Genomic DNA, 7674 nt, shown 5'->3' with positions numbered 1-7674 from the left:
TGTTTGTGTGAAGGCAAACAGCTCATTTCTGGTGATATTAACTTCTAGATTTCATTCATGCATGTTAGCTCCATTTTGATTGTTGGTGCACTAGGCGCCCAAGAGTCTGTGATCCGTGTTTGATGGAAGATGGATAAAATTACCTTTTTGCTGACACTTGTGAAAACATAATGTGGCCATGCAGACTGATTTTTTTCAGAGGTGCAATTCAAAGCATGTCAAATGTTGGAGGTTCAGTTGTAGAATTCTCACCTGCCACGCGGGAGACAGGACAAAATTCCCGGCCAATGCAGGGGCCTGTTGCACAAAAGCAGAATAAAGATATACAGGATAAGTGAAAAAGCGCAGCTTGACTTAGTGTGATCTGCTCATCGCGGCTTAATCGGTTGCACGTTTGCCGAGCCAGGATGAACAGGTGAAGCTATGTCAATCCAGGTGTAGATAGCTGGGATGAGTGCACGTTCACGGCTTTCTCAAATAGACCATGGGATCGATCACAGATTTACCGATGAAGAATTGAGAAGACGCATGCGCCATATGTTTCACCCAATGAGCAGCAGCTTCTAATGGAAAGTAACGAGGAGGGGAAGAATATATAATATGCAAAAAGGGAAATACGGCTCAAACGGAGAGAAAAAGCCCAACATAGTGGACCCGATTGAATGTGTATGGTTGTAAAAATATCTTCTTAGCCTATAGTCACTCCACATTTTTACAAAGTTGTAGGCTACACTGTGTTTTAATAGCTTACCATGTAAAGCACTATATAAATAAAATGGATTATTATTTAGCCTTTGCCTTAAAAGTGAGCAGAGGGAATTAATGTTCCTTGGGAAATGGACCCTAGGGACTCTAGGCTTAATTTCAAACCCTTATTCACAACATGAGAACATGTTTTACAACCATATGCACAAATCTCTATAAGCTGTGTCTAATACTAAATATCTTTATACAATTAATGTTCATACCGAACAATCAGAATGGGCCAAAAACTAGAAAAAGAAGTAAGTGACTTCAATATGTGCTGTGTGCATATATGTAAAACAATGTGTATGTTTTTTTTTTCTTCTTCTGACAAGTCACAGCATTAAAATAAAAAGATTAAGAAGCATTGTGGTGTTCCCGGTGTGATGAATGTAAACTACACTATATACAGTACGTATATAGGCCACGTCATTGGTCCAGGGATGTGAGACTAATTGAGAAGGTTATGAAACCAATGTAAGCTATAATAAAACATTAGGCCTACATATTACGGAGTAACACAAACTGTCCTTTATTAGAGAAGGACAAGCAACAAAATGAAATCATGAATGTATTGGTCTCTGACCAGTCTGCCATTAATATCATCTTGGAATATCGCTACATTAATATCGTCACACTTAATCTCCGGAGCGCGTCCTGTATAAACCTGAAGCTGAGACCACGGACGCTGCGCTGCTCATCTCTACTTTTACAGAGAGAGTGGACACTGACACAACTCGCAAGTCTGCTGGCAGGCAATAGCCACCGGCCACCGGCCACCGGGCACCAGGCACCGGGCAGCAGCCACCGGGCAGCGGGCAGCAGCCACCGGGCAGCGGGCAGCGGCGGCCACCGGCCACCGGGCAGCGGCCGCACGCCAGGCAGCCTCGACATAGTACCGTCCCACCGGGAAAAGTCCCACTCCGCATCAGGGTGCCAGTGCAACCATTCCTAACATCTAAACAGCTGTAGGGTTTAAATCAAACTCGCGAAAACAAAAGTGACAAGTAGGCTAATGCATGTTAATAAAAATAAAGCAGAGCACATGCAGAAGACAACGCAATAACTGTTAAACACGTTTATTTCGGATCAGAGCTGCAGCTGATTTGACACATGAGACTCCAGGATTAATCTTAGCCTGGTTGTTAGCCTGCTCTGGACCAGGCTAGCCGCAAAGAATAAATCTCCATGGTTACTTGGCTGGGCTTGATTCAATCTGGTTTCGTGCAACCGAGTCCAAGCTAAATTCATCCAGGATAACTTGAATATCCCGGCTTGATGCCTTATCCTAGTTTCGTGCAACAGGCCCCTGGTTGTTAATGTAATTGGAAGGAGCTCCAAATTTGACAGTATTGACTGGAAGTGATAGGCTTTGAGTTACATGGGGGATACACACTTTGCATTCAGTCTCGTAATCACCATAAAAATTAGGGATCACTGAAATTTGAATTTGTGTTTGCTGCAGTCAAAGTATACAGTGCTCATCCTGAATGGGCCAGGATAGTGCATCAGAATTGCTTGTTGAATGGTCTATTAACTTTGGAACCCCTCTTTCCCCACAGCTTTCAACTGTCAGACATGGGTGGGGGAGTGGGCACTGTGTCAAACCCTTTCTGTGTAAAAAACAACTAAAGAAGTCTCTTGGATAAGAGACAAAACTTCTGCGGAGGACCTTTTACCAAGTCCAATGTCCCTTGGCCCAGTTGTGCACTTTTGGGGTAATAGCATGGATCAAGAACCAAAACGGACACATCTGGACTCATTGTGGGAATTGTACGGCAATATATGACACATTTAGACCATGAAGACAGTTATCAGTTTATTTCCCATCTGGCAGGTTTATTTGTGGATTCAGTTGGACATTTTGAAGATAATTGCACAATGTTGACCCAATTGTCAGTCTATTTCCCATCTGGCAGGGACATTTCTGGATTCAGGTGGACATTGTGGACAGAAACATTGGTGGATCTTGATTCCCACCATAGGATTTGGTTTGTATTGCACATTCCCTTCACATCCCATGCAATTTATTGCCAATGTCAAGCACATTGCCACACTGGTGACTTTCTTCCATGTCTCCATGTCTCCATATATTTGGGCTGACAGTTGAGAAACCCTCCCTTGTTAACTATGACATGGATGACTGAGAACCTACTATATCATGACATGTTTCATTCACTATATTATAATTTTTGAGACAGGTCCTACTGAACATTTGTTGGATCAGTCAGGATGGCCGAGCGGTCCAAGGCGCTGCGTTCAGGTTGCAGTCTCCACTGGAGGCGTGAGTTCAAATCCCACTTCTGACAACTAGTGTTTTCATCTGGAACTAATGTCTGAGTTTGATATTTTTTTACACAGAAAGGTTTGGACACAGTGCATGTGTTGTCAACACATGTAAAGTTACTGACTGTGATTTAACTGAGGGATTCGGTGAAAGTTATCTTTTGTTTTGTAAAACTTTGGGTTGTGTACAAAACAGGAGAAAAGGGTTCTTTGTTGCATCCAGGTTGTTATAACAGATAAAAAGCGCAAATTGACATCATTCCATCCAGTACGGGCAAGATGGGGTTGACAGATAGATTTTAAAATCCACACAAATAAACAGTCAACATAGCTGTTTGCAGGATTTCCGTAAAATTTACGGAGATTAAACTGGGCCGTATAGTGGAGACAGGTCCTACTGATCAGCTGTTGGATCAGTCAGGATGGCCGGGCAGTCCAAGGCGCTGCCTTCGGGTCTCAGTCTCCATTGGAGGCGTGGGTTCAAATCCCACTTCTGACAATTAGTGTTTTCATCTGGAACTAATGTCTGAGACATGATATTGGGAATAAAGAACTTAGCAATTCTTTGTATTTAAGCGGAAATGAATGTGCGCAAAAAACTCAATGGTAAGTACAGTATTTTGTGAGCATCTTTATTGTCAACACATGTGAAGTTACCATGTGTTTGTACACAGTAGACATATCTACTGCTGTATTCACTGTCTGTGGCAAGTCCTTTAAAACCTGTTTTTGACTTGCAAACCCTTGCAACACTTCTAAAGGTTCCATGGTGTAATGGTTAGCACTCTGGACTCTGAATCCAGTGATCTGAGTTCAAATCTCAGTGGAACCTGATTTTAAGTTGGATGTCTGCATTAGCTTAAGTTAACTGTAATGTCTTGTTTGTGTTGTAGTATCCATAGAGATTTGTGGTGTAGTATGGAACCATTGTCCTGACTTTTATGTATTATGAAACTTATTGCCACCTGTCTTGCCAGGACTCCCTGGAAGAAGAGTTACTGTAGCTCAGTGGGATTGTACCTGGTTAAATAAAGGTTAAATACAAATAAAAATTAATCTGTAATATGTCCAAACATCCCTGTCTTCATTATTGACATACTGGAAGTCGCCCATGTTTAATTGGATGCTCTCCAGTTATTGTTGTTTGGTAGATTAACATTATATTTTCCTACTTTGGGGACTTTTCATTTCATTTCATTTTCATTTTCTATTCCCTGGTTGTATTTTTCTGTGACTGCATGTGGTTTTAAATCTGTTGGAGTTTCTTCAGACTAAAGCAAAGACACTGATGATGTCATCCAAAGGAATCATAAAGGATAGCAACCTGTTTCCAGAGGACACTAAAGAATGACGGAGCAGCAGGAAACAGAGCAGCTCAAATAGCAAACAGCTGATTTATTCATCTGACTCGTAGAATAACGCCAATGATTGACTTGACTTGTCTGGGAATGTGGAACAGCTCCATGCTAACTACCTGAAATAAAACAAGGCCATGTGCTGATTATTGGGGACTTGATTTGATGGATTTATTCTTCCTGTTGTGTCTCTGTTTAAACTCCTAATTTAAAGGTAAAGTCAGCGTCCACTAAAGGTTATTTTGTTGCTGCTGACAGACTCAGATTATTATTCTAAGTGTGTGACAACATTATGGGATGGATCCCTACAGAGATAGACCTTTTAGTTAATAGGAACATCCTTTTAGTTTAGATCCTTAAGTTTCCAACCAGACCAGAGTGGTGGTTGGAGGAACAGTGGAAAGATGAACCATGACGGCTTTTCATATATATATTTACTTTTTCAATTGACTATAGTTGTGTTTGTTATTAACAGAAATCAACCTGTCAACATTTCTATTCGTCATAAAGTTCCAACGTTAAGTTTTTCACCGCCAGTTCTAAATGGAGCTGAACACGGAGGAGGATTCCTCCCTAACGGCCACTCTGCTCTGCTCCGTGCCCCCGCTGTCCGGTAATAGTTAAAGCAGATAAAAACCTAAAGAACACTCAAAAGCTTCAATATAAAACTTACTTAAGAAGCTTTTTCATTCACGTTCAAGAGAAGGCCTGTTTCAAGCCACACTATGACTTGATTCATGAAATCCCTGTTATTAATATGTAGTCAGTCCCATATGGTCTAGCGGTTAGGATACCTGGTTTTCACCCAGGTGGCCCGGGTTCAACTCCCGGTATGGGACTAGGTATTTAGCCGGTGAAGGTCTGCAGAAAGATCTGTACAATCTCTAACATTGGCCTGTATTAAATCAGAAATGTAATTAGGTATTCTAAGAAATATGTGTTTTCTCTTGCAAATGTTTTGTTCCAATAACATTAACAAGCATACCTTTAGTTACGTTCCTTGTGTTTGTCACGATTTGGGAAAGTGATACTTGTAGGTAGTGTGCCCGAGCGGTCTAAGGCGCTGGATTAAGGCTCCAGTCTCTCTGGAGGCGTGGGTTTAAATCCCACCACTGCCAACTGATGAAAATGTTACATACATTGGTACACTCCTACGCTGCCCTCCCAAATGACACCTACCCTAACATAAAAAAACACGCAATGGATATGTGCACACTTTTTGGCAGCACGTATATCTGCGAGCAAAACCTTTTCTCGCATGAAACTCTTTAAAACTCCGAGATCAAGATTGTGTTTGAGACTGGCCGTGACTAGAATGGAACCGGACATTCATCCCAACCCAGTTTGATAAAATATTAGATCTCTGTTATGGTAGAAATAAGGGAGCATATCAAGCTGCCTCCACGAGGATGTACAGACATAGGAAGTGCATTAAGATTTGCCCGTGTCTGGTATTACTAATTCAACTGAATAGGTTTTTTTACATTTGAATCCTGCAGACACCGGAAGCCATTATTTACCGGTGCCAGCAAACCAATGACACATCACAGCATACCAAATTGCAGATGTGCCTACATGAACACTATTGTGTTATCTCATTGGTACTGGAATCCACCCGTCTCCACCAATGTATCTCTTAGCGTTTATTTTCAGTCTCAATGCCCAGATGTGTTACAAGATTTGCTGTGAACATTTTATTGTCCAGCAGAAAGGCAACAGGTGTGTTACTTTTCGACTACGCTACCATAGCAGTGCAAGCATTTTGCCCAGGTTTGACTTCCAGCCACTGCCGTTGCATTTACAGGTTTTGAAGCCATATACAACATTAACATTATATGTTTTACCCAGGTTTCTTCTTTTATTCAGTGATATTTCAATTTCCTTTCGGGAGTCATCCCAAAAGGATTAATAAAGATAAGTCTAAGTCTATCTCAGAAAAAAGGAAAAAAAAAATCTGAAATTCTTCAGGGGATGGAGCTCAGTGGTAGAGCTCATGCTTTACATGTATGAGGACCTGGCATCTCCAGCAGGTATTATGGTAGAGTCTTTAAAAGAGCTGCAAAAGATATTCCCTCCTGTGGTAATCTGACTGGTAGGGTTATAGAACGTAGAGGTAGACTAAGACCTCCTGTGACACAAACTAAGCAGTATGCTCTCTCTTTTATACCTCAGACTATCAGAAAGCACAACAAGCACTGTAGTGTAGTAATTGTATTACGCTCCAGTTTTTATGGGTGTTACGGCAGGTATGAGCACACAAGATTGAATTTTTATGGTTGAAATAAACTTAAAGCATTAAGTTTACTCTTCACCAGGTGGAGACATTAAATGTTAACAGACTTGATACTGATACAAATTATAGGAATTAGCAGAGGATGGTTTCGATCCATCGACTTCTGGGTTATGGGCCCAGCACGCTTCCGCTGCGCCACTCTGCTCTGCTGGACAATCTGTAATTCACATTTTGAGGGAAGGACCAAGGTTCCAACAGTTTACGGGTTGTAAAGACTTAGACTTCTCTTTATTGTTAAACATTTGGTAGACCTTGCAACTATATTTTATGTGAACTCAACCATTGATTGTTCACAAGACTTGTGATTGGCTGGCGTTTTTAAAAAAGGGCATCGTGAGTACAGATACAAACATCAGTAAGGAGTCTACCAAGTTGCCTCTTATCATTTTAGTTTGGACACCCAGTGAGGCTTACCGCGATGGTTTGGACTGGGTCCACTAGGGTTTTCGGCTGCTCTCGATCAGACGGCTGTACTCACTCTGGTTTCTCTCCATAATGCCAAGTCTTTCGCCTTTTACTAAAGACTTCCTTGGAGGGGAACGCCGATGAGTTGAAACTATTTTTGGTGAGCTTTGCTGTTTGGCCGAGCCTTTTGTACTTCTTTGAACTATCCTTAACAAGACTCAGAGTCTTAACAGCAGCTAAATAATAGAAGCAAGACGATTTTCATGGGCCGTGGACAGCGACTGAGACAACAGGACTCCCCCTGACTGTGACCAGGACCGATCAAAAAATTTCATTGGGAAGGGTGTGGGAAACAAATTGGCCAGACACAGTAAGGAAAGTTAGTCAGAGAGTAGGGTACTGGAGACTTATGGCGTTTTTCCACTGCTGGTAACGGCTCGCCTCGGCTCGGCCCATTCTATGTCCGTTTTCCATTGCAGATTGAGCAAAGCCTCAGCGTGGCTGGTCACCATAGCAACGCGTGATGACGTAATTTTCAGCGCGACTCACAATAGCACGTTGTATACTCGCCGCAGCCAAAAGAAATGTTTT

At 41.9% G+C, this 7674-nt stretch overlaps 3 non-coding genes across 3 annotated transcripts; all 3 read left to right on the top strand.

Annotated features, from left to right (window-relative positions):
* The first annotated feature begins 3790 nt into the window (after window positions 1-3790).
* On the top strand, window positions 3791-3862 carry trnaq-cug (transfer RNA glutamine (anticodon CUG)). Its single transcript has one exon. It is a non-coding gene; the product is annotated as a tRNA-Gln (tRNA).
* Window positions 3863-5152: 1290 nt separating this feature from the next.
* On the top strand, window positions 5153-5224 carry trnae-uuc (transfer RNA glutamic acid (anticodon UUC)). The gene has a single exon. It is a non-coding gene; the product is annotated as a tRNA-Glu (tRNA).
* A 1928-nt stretch (window positions 5225-7152) lies between these two features.
* Window positions 7153-7268, top strand: LOC116681471 (U5 spliceosomal RNA). Its single transcript, XR_004330026.1, has one exon. It is a non-coding gene; the product is annotated as a U5 spliceosomal RNA (small nuclear RNA).
* Window positions 7269-7674: the final 406 nt, after the last annotated feature.

Source organism: Etheostoma spectabile, unplaced genomic scaffold, assembly GCF_008692095.1.
Source record: "Etheostoma spectabile isolate EspeVRDwgs_2016 unplaced genomic scaffold, UIUC_Espe_1.0 scaffold00018635, whole genome shotgun sequence".
NCBI classification, from domain to species: domain Eukaryota; kingdom Metazoa; phylum Chordata; class Actinopteri; order Perciformes; family Percidae; genus Etheostoma; species Etheostoma spectabile.
The sequence above is the reverse complement of the archived record's forward strand: the minus strand, read 5'-3'. Positions and strand labels throughout refer to the sequence as shown.